The 19,028-nt window shown below is 39.5% G+C and overlaps 1 protein-coding gene across 11 annotated transcripts in view; it reads left to right on the plus strand.

Moving 5' to 3' along the window:
* Positions 1-19,028, plus strand: part of TBL1XR1 (TBL1X/Y related 1) — a 105,476-nt gene that overhangs the window by 48,770 nt on the left and 37,678 nt on the right. For all 11 annotated transcript variants that reach the window (XM_086844319.1, XM_086844320.1, XM_086844323.1 and 8 more), the window contains exon 2: positions 88-156. The gene's annotated coding sequence lies outside the window, so the exon portion shown is untranslated. The remainder of the gene's footprint in view (positions 1-87; positions 157-19,028) is intronic.

A 19,028-nucleotide genomic window follows, 5' to 3' on the forward strand; every position in this document is an offset into this window, starting at 1 on the left:
ATGATAACATCTAACTGTGTGTTAACAACACTTTTCAAAATAATAAATACTAACATTTCCTATTTTGTCTCCTTATTTCCCTGTCAGCATCACCCTTCTGTGGCAAGAGGCACCCGAAAGGAAAACAAACTTCTGCATATCAATGCACTGCCAATGGTAAGTACCTTTTCAACTGACTAAAGGTGGTGTGGTTTCTCTCTGCACACATGCCATTAGCAGGCTTACACTGAAAATAGTATTTTTAGAATAACTACTTTTTAGTATTTAAGTGGATTATTTTAATTTTTTAAGGAACATCTAGACCATTATGCTGTTTGACAATATATTAAAATTGCACCTGCTTTTATCCTGTGGAAAGCAGGCAGCATGTCAGTTTTCATGTGAGAAGTGTGACTGGACAGTAACATAGCTCATCCTGTTGGTAACTGGTGTTGCTTCCTCTTTTGGCCAAGAGCCTGTTTGGGGTGAACTGTAGCCAGGCCAGGTGTTCTGTTGTCCCCACTTGGGTGCTCTCTGCAGTTTGTTTCAACCAAAATCAGCTCTGTGTTGTCAGGTGTATTTTACTTCAACTCATTTGTTAGTGTAAGACCAGTGAAGTTAAAATCTTAGCTTCTGTAGCTTCTGCAGAAAGGGGCAATCTTCTCATTCCACCTCTGGAATGTTGCAAATTCATATTTTCATGCTGTCCTTAAGGTTTGCTGGTGCTTCCTGATCGCTGTGCATGTGGAAAGCAGAGCCGAGGTCTGAAGGGAAGGGCTGGAACTTACTGCTTCAGCTTTGATCAAACAACCTCTTTTTAGCAGTTTTGGTATCTTATGTTGTCACAGTTGATGTGTACAAGAGTGGTACCCATAGCATTAGCCTTGAGAATTGAATGCATAAAGTGAGTTCTGTATTTGAAGCATCTCCAGATCATTGTGCTCAGTACAGAAATTAAAGGGGTAATATTTTGAACCGCTTGCTTTGAAAACTCAGTTTTGGATCTGAGAGCTGAGCTGGTTTCCTTTGGCTTGAATGTGGAAATGGATCTAAAGAATATGTAAATAAGTTACAGCCTTGCTTACACCTTTGCAACTCCACTGTCTTTGCCCTGTGAGGAAAATGATGCTCAGAGAGAGGTTGCTTGGATGTAACTACTTTGATGCAGTAAGCAATTCTGTTAACTCCCAAAGACAACATGAATGGAAATGTAATATATCTGTCACAAAGTAAAGCAAATATACCTCTGAAATCAGAAGGTCTGTACCAAGCATATATGTTGTTTAATAGTCTGGTGTTTTAGGCACAGAGTTGATATGAGTAGAGTTTTTATTAACTCGGGATGAACCTCAGCTGATGAATTTGTTGAGTGAGAAAGAATGGAGTTTACCTGGTCAGCCAGACTGGTATTTTAACTGATCATTCCTGAAATGACCAGTGCTCTCAGCCTTTTCTAGTATTGTTAAACCTTCATTGTTGTTGTTGACCCTTTTCCAGCAAAAAGCTACTCTGTTTTCTTTTTATTTTGTAGTGGTTGAGTGTTATTTTAGTTATGATTTAAGATACTGATCTGCTTCTCTTAAAAACATGACTCATTTCATATTAACCTAGTCCTTATACTTCATAAAATTTTAAAATACTGTGAGACTGTACTTGAAATTTTACCGCATTTTGTCCTAATTTTCCCCCTACAAATTATATTAGAAATTCAGAATTGCACAGACTCAAGGGCATGTTAGTTGTTACAGTGATCATAAAACATACTCAACTGTTACTTGTGGTGAAGTACTCCCCACTCTTTTCTTTGAGGGCTGTTTTTGTGCTGTAAGTTGTTATACTTTATTATTCAAGAGATTTCTAAACCATTACTCACCTCTGATTAACTTTGAAATGGTCTGAATGTAGATTTAAGAGACAAGCTAGACACATTTTTTACCATCCCCAAAGTAATCGTAACTTAACCTGTACAGTAAAAAAAGACTTTTATAGGTTTTTGTTATATTTTTCTCCTTGCTGTGTGTAAACAAAGTGTAGGCCAGAGGATGCTGAAGAAAGCAGGTTGTGTACATCTCCCAAACAGGACTTGCTTTAAACGTGGTTGCCCATGTTCCCACATATATTTGAGTAAAAAATTAATTTCTGATTCCCTTGAGAAATGGTTGTAGCATTTTTGGTCATGTTTTAATCCTGATTGTCAGTTCCACTTCTTATTGTAAAAAAAAAACCAAACCCAGACAAAATAACAATTTACACATATTCCATCCTCTTCTACTGTTTTCTTAGATTTTCAATTTTCAAGGTAATTAGAAGCAGCTTATTTTTTGCATCATATTATGTTATGATATACATGCATATGTTATGTATATATGTTAACTGATTAACCAAATAGGGTAAAATACTAGTTGCTCCTTGAAAATTATTGAAGTTGTTGGCAATTCTTCAGAAAATTAGATATTTATATTGTGATACAGCATGGGTGTGTTCAGTGGTTGTGAGTTCTCCTTCCCATTCTTCCAGCCAAATCTCATGCTCCTCACAATGTCAGAGCAAAGATGCAAAGGCTTAATGAAAAAGGCCTGGTAATTGCAGGAAACTAAGTGTCTGGTGCTACTTTTCTAGGATTTTGAAGGTTCATTTAGAGGCTGATATCTGGGTACTTAATCTGTGGTCACAAGACTTAATGAATGTTTCGGAAATAAAAATTTAAAGTCTTGGATCCTTGGTCTAAGCAAAAGATGACATCAGGATTTCAACAAGGGCTTTAGCAAATAAGTTTTCTTTTGTATGATGAAATAGGTAGTTTACCCAAGAGAGATTTTTCCATTGTATCTTGCAAGGCTTTTTTGTAAGTTTTGGAAGCAAACCAATTTGCCTTTCTGCCTTTGCAAGTCACTGAAGCAGGTTTGTGTGTGTGCACATGAATATGTGTGGGAATATAGGAGTCTATTATCTGTGCATGTATTAATACACACATACAGTGGTATATCTAAATTTAGAAATACAGAATGCACTGTGCAAAGCCCAGGAACTTACAGAAAGGTGGGAGCTACCAGTTTGTGACTGTGTATGACAGCTTGCTGGGATGGGTTTGATTTTGCAGAGGTAACCAGAAGGGGCTGTGAAGGACTCCTCTGGGCAGTGTGGTGACCTTCTTACAGGTATCCTGGAAAACACTGGTGTTGGGATTCTGAGCCATTCCACAGGCAGTTTGACAAAGATTGGCACCCTGATCAGTTAAAAAAGTCTCATGCAGAAGAGAATAGAGGATGTTATTGTTTATTACAATCTGGCACAGGTGAAGTCTGAGGCTAGGCAGTGAACACCAAGCAAGCAGTGTCATCAACAGCTAAGGCATGTCCTCACAGTCTTGGGGGAATACCAAGTAGGTGATTTAAATCCATTCTTTTCAGTGTTGCCTCCTTTTAGGTGAACACATTATACTGTGTTTTGAGGGTGTAACACACCTATTGTGTGTTATGTCAACTGTTCCTACACATCAGAGATGTTACAGAGCAGCTCTGCAGGCACTGAGTCTCTTGGGCCAGGAAATTCCATGGGTGCAACATTTCAGCTAATTACCTATGCAGGGCATTCAGCTCAGATACAGCAGGAGGGCTTGGAGGAGCTGGAGAGAATGAATAAGTCACTCCAAAGTGAAGGGACTGGAAGGTGTCTGCAAAAATTTCCTCAAGACTGCAGCAAGTTGTTTTTAATTTGAATGCCTTTGTGGTACCTTCAGATAGTCCTGCGACCTTACCACTCCTTGGAAAACAGGTGAATGAATTAATGGATAGAACTATTAGCTCGTGCTTCCCCAGCAGCTAAACCCATCCAAACACTGATCTGCCAGGCTGTTATGTTAAAATGCTTCCATGCAAAGGAAGACGACCAAGGGAGGGGATATGAGCTGGAGTTTGGTGTGGAAGCCTTGTCTCTCCTGGCACCTGCCAAGGACAGCTGGAGATCTGTGCTGCTAGCTCCAAGGTTTTTGCACTGGAATTGCAAAACTGGCTTTGTTTCAAGAGGAGCTGAATGGCATCTCTCAACTATAGGTATATAAAATGGGTATCTGCAGATGAGCAGCTCTTTGTAAGGTGGTGGAGCTGAAGGTCAGTTGCCATTATACTGCAAACAGGCACCCCTGCTTTCCAGAGTTGATGAAACTTGACACTACTAAAGATGTTGCCCTCAAGAGCCTAGAATAATTGAGTCAAAATAAATAACTCTGCAAGACTAAGGCCATCATTCTATGAAATACAAATGCATGTGTGCACATGTAACTTTTAGTGTAGGAGTAGTTCTTCTGAGATATAAATAAGGAGCACTTGCATGCATAAAGCTAACCAAGCTTGTAAGCACTTTGAACAGTAGGGCCTAAAAGTGCTCATGAAATTTATTGTTGAGGCTGTTGGTTGTTCAGTTTATGGAGTGCAGCCTTAAAAGGAAAAAAAAAAAATAAAAAAAATATTTCAAGCAAGTTCTGAAATTGTCTAAAATATCCGACAGCGTGAAATTTTGGACTGTTTTGCTCCCTCTGAAATCAGTGAATGCTATTATCAATGAAGGAAGGTGAAGTGCAGTGTATTTTGTGATAATTTGTTGTGGCTAAACAATTACATTTCAAAATGTTCATACATCAGTTCTATTTATTGGGTCAGCATGAATTAGCTAATCTAGTGGTTTATGTGCGGAAGAGGAAATACTACTAATAACATGATATAATAAAAAATGTTGCTTTGTGTGGTAGGGTGCAAACTCTGATAAACATTAAAAATTGTATGTACACTATTCTGAATAATTTTTTGAAGAGTTTTTGAATTTTCTGTTTCTTTACAGAGAGCAAATTAAGCAAGATCCCTTTCTGACTGAGAGGGAAAACACCCCTTTTCTCCTTTTTCTGCCATTAAAGTTCACCACTGAATGAATAAACTGAAACGGAAATGAGCGTCCTTTAAAAAAATTTAAGTGTTGGCTCTGTTTTGAAGTAGCATTTGTCAGAGAAATTTCTCTGCTGTTTCTCTAAGCATCTTACAGTTCAAAAATAAGCTTTGACTAAGAATTCTCGGCAAAATCATAAATATGTAATTATCTAAGCAGCCAGGATATTTAGCCCCTGGCAGTGCAAGAGCAAAGGGAACTGGGCCAGTATCTCAAGCTAGAAGAACATCTTCCAAAACAGGGTGAGGGCCATTGCTATTCCTTATCTACTGCCATTCCTAGGTTTTAAATCTTAAATGTACCTGAAAAGAGGCTGTTTCTGCTGTAATGGGTTGTCTTCTCTTACTGCTGGTTTACTCTGATTTTTTTTTGATTGTTGTCTTCCTCTGCTTCACCTCCCCTGCCTTAGGTTTTTAAAGCTTTTCTTGCTTTATACTGGTGTTGGTTCAATAGATAATGGTACTGCAGTTAGCATTAGATTCTATCTTACTTGATCAGCATGCCATCTGCTTTAGAGGAGAGGGAGATTGTGTTTCTGCTCTGGGTTCACTGCCATCTGCCCATGGTGAAGTTGTATAACCTGAACTGACCCTTTTCCTGCTCTGTTATGTGAAAGAATGAGAAATACAGCGTAAAGTCTTCTCAGCATTGACAGAGTTTGTTGCGTAGTTAAAAAAAGAAACTGGCTTTTGGGTGTACATGAAGTAGGATGTTGGACAGAAAACCCAAGGACAGGCTCTTCTGTGTCCCAGCACGTGAGTGTTGGCATCTGCAGAAGAGCAAGGCTGGTTTCACAGGAGACTGTGCCAATGTGTCACTTGTGTCATCAGGCCTTCATCTTGGTTTCCTTCTTGCCGACAGAAAGTTGATGTTAGCTCAAGTTAAGAAAAGTAAAAGCTGCCCTTAGTTTCAGCAGTGCAGGACAATAGGAAGTCTGTAGGCTGTATGGAATGACACTGCTGGTGCTGACTTCTGTTTACCCAGGAGAAACAAAGACCTGCTGGCCTTCAAAAACCAGGACCCTGTGTGGCCATCAGCGTGGAGGGCATGGCTAGAAGCCTGTATTTGCTTTCCAAGTCTCCAGTTCACCCAGTGATTAGAAGCAAAAATTGGAGTCAATGGGTTAATGCACTCATATTCGTAAATAAAGGTCATGTGTTGCATTCTTATTGTAATTTAGTGAACTAAGATAAGAAACTATTGAAGACAAGGGACTTGAATCCCATACTGAGCATATAAACGTAGGATTGGCATCCATGAATTTAATATTCATACAAATGGAGGGTATTGATGTCAAATGTGAGCCATAATTAGAATCTTTGACCTCATTAATGCTATTAATGATATCTTCCCCTTTCACTTAATTTCTCTGGGCTGCAGATGGATCATATTTTATTACAGTCTACATGTGTTTTAAAAATGTTTTATCTTGTGGTCAGGTGTTTAACAACTTTTTTTGAAACAAGCGAAGTCCAGTAGCGTGAGTTAAATTCGGGTCCAATGTGACAAGGGAAGGACTTGAATAAAGTAATAAACTGGGCACATGGTGTGACTTGGGAATAGTTCTGTGCAGGGCAAGGAGTTGGACTTGATGACCCCTGTGGGTCTCTTCCAACTCAGCTGATTATGTGATTCTGTGAAACCGGCAGATGAGGTTTTTTCACTCTTATAACTTGTTTTCTCTTTTAGCTTAGCTGACACTTTTTATGAGAACAGCCATGCACTTCTGGTAAGGAGCTAAATACAATAAGCCAAATAAGATATACTATGAAGAAGCGGTTTTAAGTGTGTGCTTACTGATGAGAATCCAGAATAAAGTCACTGGTGGTTAAAATGAACAGAAGGCAGATCAACCATCAAAGCACAGTCTTTTTTCATGAATAAAAGAAACAAATTTAAAACTATCAGGTACATAACATACAAATTAAGGGGAAAATAGATGGTCAAAGGTTAAAGAGGGGATGAAAACACAAGTTTTATGGTCACAAGATCAAATGAGGCATTAGTTAATTTTCCTTTTTTTTGGTGCAGTTCAGCAGGAGTTCAAGTAATTCAACTGAGTGATTGAACTGGAACAGGAAAGAGTGCCAGAAAAACTGGTTGCTAATAACATAAACAGAAAAAATAATCAAATGAAGTTAAGACTTGATGTCAGCATTTCACATTAAAATGCATTTGAAAAGTCTGGAATTCCATCCTAGTTCATGGAACCTGATTTACATAAAAAACAAATTTGTAACAAATAGTATTTTAACAGCTGATACATTATTCTACTAATAAGTTGTCAGAATGGATTTAACCAAGAAGTGGCTGAGGCTCAGATGGTGTTTTCTGGAGACTGACCATCTGGGAAATTGGAAGTAACTTGAGTAGTAAGTATGTTTGAACTGTGAGGAGGTGACTTAGTTACATAAATAGCAAATGGGAACCACATTAGGGATGCTGGGGTTTTGCTCTTAAGAGAAGATGAAATACAACTTAATATTTCCTACCATTGATACCCTAAGTGATGTGCTGCTCTTCAGGCAAGATCATCTTCAAAACCAAAATTTCATACATCTTATGATAAGCAAGTAACTGGTACATGTTTGAGTTTGTGACTGTGAATGCAGCTTAGAATAGATTGTTGGCATAACTTTCCACTGGCCTAACTTCTGGCTTCTTTTATATTTAACTTTTTCTAAAAAAAAATATTTTTTTTCTGAACTGTCCAATTTTGGTTATTGTTTAGATTTCTCCTATGCTGCTGCAGTTTATAGTTTCCTGTTTTAAAGTCCTCCCCAGGTGATCTGAGAGCAGACTCTTGCATGTCCCAGTTCTTGGCTCAGACTGGGAGCTGTGATCAATAGGCTGTTGTGGAGCAAAGTTGCTTCCACTGACCCATCCAGTTTTGTTTTAACATCCTTTTTGCTGAAGCTGATAGAAATTTCTCAGCAGATTGGCCTCCTCATTGCCCACAGGATCAACTCTTGCCATTTTGTTTTGTTTGTTTTTTGTTTGTTTTGTTTGTTTGTTTTTTGTTTGGTGGATTGTGGGTTTTGTTTATTCACACGTGTCTCCATGGTGGTCCATGTATTTCAGTTGAATTTCCTTTTCATCATAATGCAAATTAAATAAACTCCTGATTTTTTTTTTGTCTTTCAAAATGCCCATGTCAAGGCAGTTGTGGGGATAACCCTGTTGAGGTTGACTTGCATTTGGACTGTCTCTGTTAAATTTTATCAGACTGCTTTTCAGTCTGTTGGATGTGGATTGTGGCATATTTGGCAGAGGAATGAGTGTTATATGTAATCCTCTGAAATATCTTAGTCCTAATGTCCAAGTGTCTGGAGCTCATGAGAGTCGGGCCTAAGGGAACCGGGAATGTGGGGCAAAAACTGCAGCCTGGGAGAAAACAGTGTAATGACCAGGAACATTATTATAGTTCAGCAAATTCAGCAGCATATAAGCAAGTCCTGAACTCATTTTTTGTCTGATTTGGAAGACAATTTAATCCGTTATGTAAATCTTTAAATTTATGCTTTGAAAAAGGAGTGTTATGTGCGCAAATTCTAAATCATTCCGAAAAGAACTCGTGGCATCTATACATAGCAAACCTATGGGGAAAAAATAGTCATTTTTAGGGTTCCTGAGGTTCTGTTGTTACCCTAAGAGAGATGTGGGACGTTTTGCAAGTGCATGAGTGGAGAAACATCAGGGAAAGCAAGTCTTGAGCAGAGTGTTACTAGAAGTGCCAAGTTACAGCTGTGGCGGGTGACATCAACTTAAAAAGATGTTAACTATGCAGGACTCATAAGTTAGGAACCTCTGTGCTTGCTTTTGAAGAAAAAAGCGTTGCAGCTTAAGTGAAGTCAATTGTTCCACATATTTTTGTGACTTGTAACTAATCTGGTGAAAATTCTGCAGTGGTTTGCAGGCACGGTGCTCTGAGTAGGGAAAGGAGCTTGTGGAGGAGGTTTGGGTCACAGAGTAACACTTCCTTCCTTATTCCTTTGCCCTGGCAGCATGGCATTTGTGTATTTGCAGTGTTACATCCACAGGAATCTTCCACTGGAAAATTAATTCATGTCAGAGGAATTATTTGTTTAAAATAAATTCAGCCTTGCCTCATGCATCTCTCTGGCTACACCCATTAAAATTGCTAAGAGGTCAACTGAAAAATTGCCTGGAGGTCAGCTGAAAGGGCTTGTTTGGGAAGTGGGTGAATTCACAGCCCTCCCTTGGATGCTTTATGGGAGCTGAGTAGCACTTAGGACAATTGGGAAGATGATGCTGTGGCTCGTTTCCACAAGCAGCTCACTGCACACTGTGTCAGGGTTGAGAAATGACAGTGCAGTCTTAGTGTGTGTGCTTTTGGGGGGGTGAAGAGCAGTTTTGTGGCTACCTCCACTTTAAATTCAGTGTGGTACACAGCGCCTCTGCCAGCTTATGTTGAAATCCTGTAAGAGTGCTATAATTAGGAAGCTTAGTTGAAGAATTGGGTGAAGGAAACACTTGCATTCCTTAAGTATAGAGGATTTGTCAAAAAAGCAAAGTGTTCCCTAACTTGCTATGAATTCCTAGGAGGCTTTCATGACAGAAATCTTGGGTTAAATAAAAAGGATTATACTGGAAAGGGGGAGGGGGACAATTGTTTCTGTTGTAATGTGTGAATGCCATAAAATCCTCCAAAATGCAGCAATTTGAAGTAGGGGGTTTGCTTCTTTTTCCTTCTCTCATTTTATCTTAATACAGGAGGATTGTAGGATCTGTAAAGCATGGACTTCACTGTAGGAAATGCATCTATTTATCACTTCTAACCAAATCTCAGCTAGCTGTATGGATTGTTTCAGTAACACATAGGAAAAAAATAATTTGTTTTGGGAACCTTAAATCTACTAAATATTTGCTGAGTGAAGAAAGAATCATAGCCAGGCAGAAGTGCCTGTGTAACATTTTGCCTCACACCAGGATAATGGCTGCAAATTTCTAGAGCTTCAGCTGTTTAATAAGGCATTCCCTAGCCCAGCCCAGCAGCCAGAGCCAAGAACAGAAAGAAGTGCCTTTTCTGAGATGCTTTTACCTTCCCTCTCTCAGCCTGTTCCTGCAAAACAGCTCCCTGCTTGCTCAGCTCTGCTGTAGCTCAGTGCCTGTGTTTCTGCTGGGCTCACTGGGGCTGAGCAGGGAGCTGCCTGTAGGAGGCTGGTTGCTGCTATATGGTTAGAAAAGAATCCCATTCTCTCACTGCTGGCTCTATATTGTTTGTTTTTTCCCAGATACAATTAGACCTGTTACATAGCTCTTTATCTAGCACTTTTTCTAAAATAAACCAAGGGCTAGCATTTAATCCTCCTTGGGTACTACAAATATTTCATTCCACTGGCTAGAGAAGGTACTGAATTTAGATAAAGGTGACAGCAGTCAACATTGTATTTATCTCAACTCATTAACAACTGGCACTTCCAGGAATTTCTAGAAAAGCTGTGTTACATCTCAGCACTTCCATTATCATTGGAAACTCTTCAGTGTATTTTGTCTCCCACAGAAGAGGAATATTTTTTATTTATTTTTTTAATGGGTGTGCTAGGAGGACAGACCTGGCAGCAGCAGTGACACTGACTCTCTGGAGGACCTTGGTCAGTAAGAGATAGTCTGAGGGAATATATGTGAAAACAAAACAACAAAAGCCCTGGACAAGAGACTTTGTTGTTGACCTTTGGTGGTGTTTATTGACCTTGTCTGGTGAGATTACGATCTCTTCAGCAAAGTCCAATGTGTTTATGCAACCTTAGCACAATGGGGGCCCCATCTTAAAAAGAGATCTTTTGGATGATGCGGTTGTTCAGATAAATGGTGGTAATAATAATGTTCATTAAGTCTGGTTTTAGTTGTTGTGAAGGTTCCTTGAGCAAAGAGGGATGTGCCTGAAGTAGAACAGCAACATTTTAAGTGAAATTAGTAAAGTCCCCGAGATCCCCTGCATGTGTTGCTTTTTAATTGTCTGTGTGTTGCTTTTTAATTGTCTGTGTGTTTATGTGCCACTCCGTTTTATCCAAGTGTGTATAAAACTACATCAGAGATTTTACAAGGGTTTGTATCAGTGCATTTTGTGATTTATACTCAGTAGTAAAGATGATGACTGCCAGAAGTTTTTTGGTTTTATATAATCCTGGATTTGCAGTCTTGTAATTCGCTTGCTGTCTGTTTTAGAGTGCAGAACAGTGATAAAAACTTGGCACATAGACTTGTTTGACTTTTCCTTCTCTACAAGTCATGGAATCACAGCTGAGGGGGTGGCCACCCCTCCTCTGCACGGTACCTGCTCGTTTTCCTCCCAGGCACTGAATTCTGGTAGCCTTCTTTTGTTTTGGTTTGGTTTTTTTTCTCAGATTTCAGAATTACAAATGGAATTGAGGGACAGGGTAAATAGAGATGAATTTGGTTACATATGGCTGTGCTGTGGAAAATGCAGGTCTTTTGTGTCCAGAAAATGGGTCAGGTTTTAATTGCATTGTCAAGGGTAGTTAATGCTTAAACAGTTTCCTTCTCAATATAAAAGGGAACAAAAATGGATCTGCTATTAACTTTTCAAAGCATTTCTAAAATTAGTTTGTATGTATAAACCTGAAGCACAACAGGCCTAAGAAGCCCTACAAACCTTTAACTGCCTGCAAGTGCTCTCAGTTTTCTTCATGACAAAATGAGCTATTTTTGTTTCTCAATACTGTATCTTGTGGCATATCTACAGTGAGCCTCTTCTCATCCGAGTGTTGCTATGCTGAACAGACAGACCAGTTCGCATGACCTGAGGCAGAAAATAACATTTTCGGTACATTTTGAGTAGCTTTTCTAGCAGATTAAGGAGCTGAAGTTCAAGTCCAAGATAGTTGACAGTGCTGCCTCATCCTTGTGCCTCTGTCTGCCTTCCATGCCCCGTACCCGTGTTTGCCCCCGGCGTTATGCAGAGGTTGTGTTCATGAATAACCCTGCCTGCTGTTCTTGCTGTGGCGCACAGGGTCACTGGATTTTGCTCTTTTCTCAGCTGCAGTTCAGGTGAAGAGCACGATGGCAAAGGATTTATTGTTCCTGTGGTTATATAACGGGATAGTCAGTGACAATAATTTCAATTAATTAGGTTAAATTCAGCGGAAAGGCAGCTTCTGGGGCATCTTGGAGGGAGACTCTCCTTACCAGGGGATCCACCTTAGGCTGACTGTGGAGTCTGTGGTTTGGTGGAAATTCATTCCCTCAGCAGTGTCACAGAACCCATGGGATATGTAATAGCAGTCAGAAAATACACTGTTTACAAAAGGATGTTCATCTGTCAGCAAAAGCTGGTAAAGTGTCCATTGTTTGCTTGATTATTTAATTTTTTTTCCCCTGTGATTTGAAGAAACTTTTGGTGTGGATTTTTTGGGTGATCTGTATGAGGCAGAACTTACTAGAAAACCACTTGTCTTCATCTCCATGACATACCCAAACCTCTAAATTCTACCCCTATTTCTATTAATGACTAAATGAAACCATAAAAAATAATGTTAAATGTCCTTCCCTCTGTAAACCCAGTTTTGCCTAGGGTAAATGTAACTAACAAAAAAACCCCAATAATTAAATAAATAAAAGAAAATAATGTTTTCCTACTGCTGATAGTGTTTGCAAGATTTTATATGGGTGTTGCAAGCAAAATGATTTGGAATAGGAGAAAAATCAGAAGATATGAACTAGGTCTTGACTTGGTGCTGGTTTTATATAAAAGCAGGTGGTGTGAGGATGGTTGTGCTGTTACAGCTACAGAGGCCAAACTGCTTATTGATTGCTGGGCTCCAGGTTTTATTCATAACTGTAAGACACGTGGATTCCTACAGCTGTTGATTGAGTGAAATTTCCTGATAATAGAGACTTTTACTTAGCTGGTCAAGCCCACTCTAATCCTGAACATTTTAAAATGATCTCCTTAAGGTTTAAATATTTTTAGTATATATAAAGAAAAAAACCTGTCAGGGGAAACCACATTCATGTCTTCTTTCTTACCTTCCTTTCTTACCTTGCAGCTTTTTTGCTTACAGGTCTGGCAGTTATTAGAAAAAATAAAGTGTACAATGGATATAAAAATGGCCCATGTGATGAAAGTGGCTTTGGATCCCAGCTAGCTTTCTATTTGTTTCTTGCAGATTTTGTTTCCTTTTGTTGATTGTTTTCTTCTAGTTTTTTAATAGTCAATTTAATAGTGTTAGAGTGGATTTTAGGATAAAAAGAAAATTTAGGAAATGGAAAACCATAAGCAATCCTGCTCCCAGACAGCAAATGATGATCTTAAAAACTCAGGATTCTCTTCACTCCCCTTGGATTTAAAGGTGAATTGGCAACGTGCAATATTAGTTACAGCTACAATTGATTTCTTTGTGCAAGTACTTTGGTATGCATAAATACATAAGAAATTAAACAGCTGGCACAGGCCTCCTGGTTTTGTGTAAATCTTAAGGCTAGGAGGATGAATTTTTTTATTTTTTTCAAGATTCAAAGAGCTAGCTGTAGAAGGAAGTTCTGTAAATGGCATTATTAGGAGTGTGCTCCTGCAAGCTGATGGGAAGTGATGTGATTTTATACCAAGAGAAAAGCTGAGCAGCAATGATTTCTGTGTTTCTCTTCAAGTCTCTTTCCAACATTCCTGAGTATTGCAAATTATTCTGCTGTACAGCTGTAGAAATGGATTATTATCCACTGAAACATGAATACAGGTCGCCTCTTGTTGATGGGATGGTGTTCCCTATTCTTATATTTGTTTCAAGAGCTGTTTCTATATAATTCTGTCTCCATTTCTGTTTTCTCTCCATGGCAGACATATCTGAAACAATGAGTCCTGCTTTTCTCTCAGCAGAAGGCTTGAGGCAATTTAGTGTGTGTTGGCAGGGTTTCTCCTGCCAGCTTTCCCTCTTCACTGAGCATCCTCTGCAGGATGCTCTTTTTTCCTCTCTTCTGCAGATAGTGTCAGGCATCTGGAGAGATAAAGGGAGGAGAACAGTTTTCAGGGCAATTCACAAAACCTAAACCAGAAGAAAACTCAGTGAAATAGGTGATATTCTTTAAAAATGGAACTCTCCTCTTCTGAAGTCCCCAAAGCAGTCAAATTTTGCTGGAGGAGTTTGGGGTTTTTCCACTCTTTTGGTTACTCTTCCATTTAAATCAAGACTAAAGATGGAGTAGTACCTTGTATTGCATCTCAAGGTGCCCTGCTTGTGGTACCAGCAATCAAAGCTAGTCTTTCTCTGGGAAATCATAAAATCAGATCCAGGAATTTCTTATTACCATCTCCTGGACACTCACTCCTCCTAGCATCACTGTGTCCAGTTTCCCACCCAGCTTCATTCCAGGATATTATTTAACTCTACTTTTTATTTTATTTTATTTTGCCAAGACTTCTAGATGGAAGAATGTTTGCCCCAGCTTATGTGATGTGATAAGGACTATTAAAATCCAACATGGCTTTTGTATGTGTAGTTGCCTTTAATGAAAGTTAGGTATTAATTTGGGAAGGCACACAATAGGAGTATTGTAATTGAGCAGTGGCTGACATGTCACTCAAAACTCAAAGTAGGTTGTACTATAAATATAGTCTCTTGTTTTGCAATTGACATTTTGCTAGTGGGTGGCTAATTTGAAAGGAAATAGACCAGTGATCTAATATTAATAACTAATTAATAGTTATGTGGCTATTTTAAGTCTATTTTTCTGCTTATTTATAGGCATATATTATTCATCTTTGCTGTGTATCCTTCTTTGCGTATGTGTTTAATTCTGCAACTTTTGCTTCAGTAACATTCAGGCTTTGTAATCAAAAGCTTGATAGCAAAGCTGTTATGTTCTTCAAACCCACCTTTTGAGGATAACAGTTTCAAAGTAATAGCACTTCAACCGAGGGAAGTCTCCCTCTTGAAGCAAGGCCTAAGAGGAAAGCCAGTGATGAATTGTCTACATCTCACCTGCATTTGTGAGTCCTAAATCAGCATCACTCCTGTATGTTTTCCTGTGTTTAAAGTAAAATACACAGCAGTTTTTAGGCTTCCATTAAAAATGTGTAGCTTACAGACAAAACTGCAGAGGAATAAAACAAGAAGGAGCATCTCACAGGCAGCTTGGCCCTTTGGGATCAGAATAAAACATGCACTCAAGTGCTCATTGCTTCTCACAGCATGTGTGTTACTGTACCAAAGAGATGTGATGTTTTTGTTTGCTCTGATGGGACAAACTTCAGCACAGGGTTTTGTCTCTTCTACCTATTCCCCATCTCCTGCCTTCTCTCTCACACTCATGTTCATCTGTAAATCAATAAGCAGGTGTGACACTTGTCCTTTTAATGAATTCTTAACTGAATTGATAATAAGGCAGGAAGACTATGTGAGAGATCCATTGTACTTTGTATATGCCTGATATTTTTAGATCTATTTTGTCAAATATCCAAACATTTTTAAATGTATTCCACCAAACTCCATAGAGGCAGTGCTGTGATATCTGGGCCCTGACTGTTAGCTGTGGAATTTGTGTGCATCATCTTTACATCTCATCTCTCCTGTGTGAATAACTTTGCTATGAGTGCTCAACTGACAGGGAACACAAATTGTTTCCCCCCTATCTCTAGAGTTTGCATTACTCATTTATCTACTGTCCTAGGAGGTTTACACTGTGTCCTAGAAAGTGTTTCCTGTCACTGGATTAAAACCCTGCTGCAGTTACCTGTGGAACTCACCTGCTAGTGGAAGCATCCACGCTCCCTTCAGCCACACACTGCATCTTCTTCATTAAGGTCTTCTTTAAGGTACTTAAAGTCTTCTCAGCATTTGTTGCAGGTGTGAGGAAAAGCCCATATTAGCAGCAAATGTATAACAACAAATAGATACAGCGCTCTGACTTTAAATACCCTGCCCTGCAGAGGGTGGGTAGGGGTTGCTGCTGTTTTTGCATGGCATGGCATTGATGATAGAGGAAACATTGCGTGGGGTTTTCAGCTTCCATGCCTTTCCAAAGGTGCTGAGCTCTTCTGTGTTCAGTCTCCCCAAAGCTGTGTCTCTGTGTTCCAGCATCGTTCGCAGCATCATCTCTGTGAAACAAACAGCTGTGCACAGACAGATCCCTTGGAGCAAGCTTCATCCTTCCATTTTCTTGCAGATATCCAGAGATTGCAATTTCAAAGTGCTTTAGTTTGTTTGTTTGGGGTTTTTTTGGGGGGGCTGGTATTGGTGTTTATTTTTCCTGGTTCTTATGTACTTTGCTGTACAGAAGGCAGAAGCAGTCCCAGAAATCCTCAGTCACAGGTGCAGGGATCTTACCTGGGGAGGATGGCATTTCAGGCATGGCTTGGGATCCAGGCCATTTCAAGAACTGCCTAAGGTTGTTGTCCACTGGTGAAATGCAGCTGGCAGTGTTTGTGCAGCTCGAAGGACAGAGCTGACACCAGTAATGCACTGGTGTGCACTGGTGCTGAGGGCCGTGCGTGGGGGTAAACGAGGCACACGTCTAAATTCTGCGGGACACGCGAAGTTTGATTTCTGATTTCTCTAATTTCAGAGTCAGTTTGAGGCATGTTAGAAGTGACTGCCAGGGGGTTGTTTTGAAGGTTTTTGTCCCTGTATATTTTTCTGACTCTTTTTGTGTGACCGTGCATGTTTTTATTTTCAGTTGCCTGTGACTCAGGAAATCTTTTCTCTATGTATATGCTTACTGCAGGCAGTATTTAATGTAGTCCTGTTGATTCTAATGTAATCATGAGAACCCATCACAAGGTGCAGTCTTAGTCTGCCAAGATTTATAGACATTTCATTATTTTCTAGCAATTAAAAAAATCTCTTAATACTTAAAAGAAAAATTGAAAAAATTCTCTTGTATCTCAAGTGTTGACATGGTGTTAGGTTGTAGGTTGGACTTGATGATTTCAGAGGTCTTTTTCAATATAAATGATTCTGTGGCAACTTTGGTGTTTTCTCCTCTGTAAAAAGCATATCTGCACGTGGGCAATCCTGCTTGCCCTTGTAATATTTACTTGCTAACCTTTTGTATTAAAAATTGTAAACCATGTTTGTCAAATAATACAGCAAGTCACAACACGTAAAAACGACCTGTCGGTCCTGGTAGTGCACCAGAAGTATCTGTCAGACACTGGGAATATGAAGTAATGGTTCCTGTGCAAAGTTCTTGTGTCTTGAGCTGCTTTTGATCTACCAATAAATTCAAGGAACTTCACATCTTCCCTGTGAAGGGCTGTGAGCAGGAGCAATAGGCAGTTCATGTGTTGGAAGTAAAGGTGATGAGTGATTCTCACACATACATGAGTTCTGAAGTATGGACTTCTTTAATGGCTGGAATCCTTGTTTGGTTTGGATGTATAGACTTGGAAGCCATCTGAATGGATTTTGGACTGGTTTTGTTTTAGTTTGTCTTGTGTTCTGTAAGCATCTCAGTCATGCCGCTTTGGTGTTTGTAGGTTTTGAGGTTGTGTTTTCCTACATGAGCACACAATTTTCTGAGTTCCACCACAAATAAATGTCCTTTTGCAAACTCCCCCCCCCATATTATTAAAGGCCCATTGAGTCTGAAAATTAAGTAATGTAGCTTCCCACAAACATGCATATTTTTCAGTGTAATTGGAAGATGTTTTGGATTACTGTCTTTAGGCCTGTGGAGCCAAGAACCCAATTATAGGCATGGTTAGAACGCGATCGTGTGCGTTAGTTGGATTATAACAAGATTCCAATAATGTAAAGTTGCTGCATGACAAATGAGTTTGTATAGTTTTGACAGTTGTTGCCTTTAATAAACTAAATTATTAAGCAATATACAGCTGCAGCACTTGCAAAATTGAAGAAAAATAGACTCTTCTTTCCCTGTCAAGATCATCTCCACCGAGAGAGCAGGACTGAGGGCGTGTGTAGGTCTGGTTTGAGTTGTTCAGTTGACTTTGTGAATCCATCTGTCCCAAGATGATTTTCTCTGTGAGTAGATGAGAGACAGGTTACAAGAGCTACATTTGCCTTTGTCAGGCACCTTCTTTTTATTTTTAGTGCTGACAGACGTGGTCACAATCTTTTGGGCTGACGCTTTTTAAGCTAAGATTTGGGGGGGTTAATTGTAATTTATGGAGAAATGGTGACTAAATGAATGCTGCCAGCTTATTTTCACTACAAACCTGAGCCAAGAAGTTATCTCAAGTCTCCTGGCAGAGTGCAAGAGTCATGGATGTGGTAACCCCATGTACCAATTGAATTGGATCTCTGAAATCCAAGAACCTGTTGTTCCCTGGAGTAAGGTGTTACTACAACACTGTAAAACAAAGTAAAATCTACTACATTCTAGCAATCAGGCTTTTCAATTGGTAGCTTTTTTACACTTTTCTGTCCCGAGCTGTGTTCCAGCTACAGGTTTGAGAACCACTGTGGCTGCCAAGTGACATTTGTATCTATGCTGGCAAGTCTCTATTTTAGTGATACGGACTTTAATTAGATATGACATAATTATGATACAACCTGCTTTTGGTCCTGTTCAGGACCAAGTCCCACTATTTTTATGTGCATTTCCAAGCAAATTAAAGCCCAGTTTGAGACAGGTACTCCATCCAAGCTACCTGATATCTGTTCAAAAGGAGCTGGGACTCCAGCAGTACGCGGTCACTTCCCTGCAGTTTGGAGCTTTCCTTTTCACAGTCCGAGACCAGCAAGGGCAGACCTTATTTCTGAGTGTCCTTGGCTGCTGTCGCTTGTGGTGTTTCAGCTCTTGCACTTTTCTCCCGGGAGAACATGATGGCACTGACTTAATGGGGGTAAATGGAAAGATGAAGGCTGCTCGTTTTCTGTGCGTGGTGAGGGTGAATCTCTGGTCATGAATTCAGAGGCAGGCACGAAGCCTTCTGCTCTGAGTGCTGACAGTGATATGGGTTGATGGGGTAAAATAAAGCTGCTAGAGATTGTGTGGAGTGGCAAGGGAGAAAAGGAAAAAAAAAAGGAAAAATATATTTATTTACCAAATGGTAAAATGGAGGATTTTCAGGAATGAGAATGATGACTGGCTTTATAGTGCTTTTGAGTGGCTTACATTCTGAAGGGTGTTTTTTTTTGGAAAAAGAGCTGCAAGCTCCAGACATCATT

Source organism: Cyanistes caeruleus, chromosome 10 (genome assembly GCF_971803275.1).
Source record: "Cyanistes caeruleus chromosome 10, bCyaCae1.hap1.1, whole genome shotgun sequence".
Taxonomy (NCBI): Eukaryota; Metazoa; Chordata; class Aves; order Passeriformes; family Paridae; genus Cyanistes; species Cyanistes caeruleus.